The sequence below is a fragment of the Penaeus monodon genome, chromosome 30 (assembly GCF_015228065.2).
Source record: "Penaeus monodon isolate SGIC_2016 chromosome 30, NSTDA_Pmon_1, whole genome shotgun sequence".
Taxonomy (NCBI): Eukaryota; Metazoa; Arthropoda; class Malacostraca; order Decapoda; family Penaeidae; genus Penaeus; species Penaeus monodon.
The window spans coordinates 5,330,388-5,331,298 of NC_051415.1; the positions used below are offsets into that span (position 1 = coordinate 5,330,388).

Sequence of the window (911 nt, forward strand, 5' to 3'; positions counted from 1 at the left end):
AACATCCTGTCCATCTTGTTGGACAAGGAGTTCCAAATGCAGCATAAGATTGTAAACCGAGAGCAGTGGTATTCACTATCATCTTGGCATTGGAGGTACCATGGTAAATTTTATCACTGGTCAGAGCACTGATAAGTCCACTTATATCTTCTGGGAAGACAATGTCATTACTTGTTAATACCCAAAAATCAATATTTAAGCAAAGTTATTGGTTTGTTATTATAACTGATATGATTATTATGATGGCAAACATGTACAAGAACATGGACAAGGCAAAGAAATCTGAATTTCCCATGAAACTATCAAGGATAAAATCCACACAGTCTTGTAAAGTTATTGGTAGACATAGGCTTATATTACACTGTAGAGTGTATGGAATAGATAGATCAGTGAACTCATAAAGAATTATTTGTCTCTGATAAAATCATTACAAATTCTCAAAAAAAAAAAACTTGCTTAAACATAAACTATACCAACATTCAATGACTATAGCAACTTCTGCATCTGTCAGCACTTTGGCAAAGGATAACAAATATAAACTGCATGGGCAGGAATGAGCTCAAAATATTTCCTTTATTTGACAATGGATGGCAATGAACAAAAATTGTATTTGAACTGATTCTTCATTTGGAAATGAAGAGAAATAAATAATTCGTAGATAGATAACTGATTGGATGGTTTCTTTGGTTTACAGAATGGTATTTGTATTTGTATTGGTTCATATTTATATGATAGATAACCAGGGAGGCCTATGAACATTCCTTATGATTGATATAGTTAAACAAATCTTTATTTAAAGTTTTGTTTATATGCTAAAATTTTATTTTAGCTGCAATCATAATAAAAAAAATTGCACTGCATTGAGTTCTGGTTACATGATTGGGTAACGGAAGCTAAAAGATTATACATGG

The 911-nt window shown here is 31.6% G+C and overlaps 1 protein-coding gene across 1 annotated transcript in view; it reads left to right on the forward strand.

Annotated features, from left to right (window-relative positions):
• LOC119592487 overlaps positions 1 to 911 on the forward strand; it is an 11,534-nt gene that overhangs the window by 1,066 nt on the left and 9,557 nt on the right. The gene's annotated exons all lie outside the window — the stretch shown is intronic.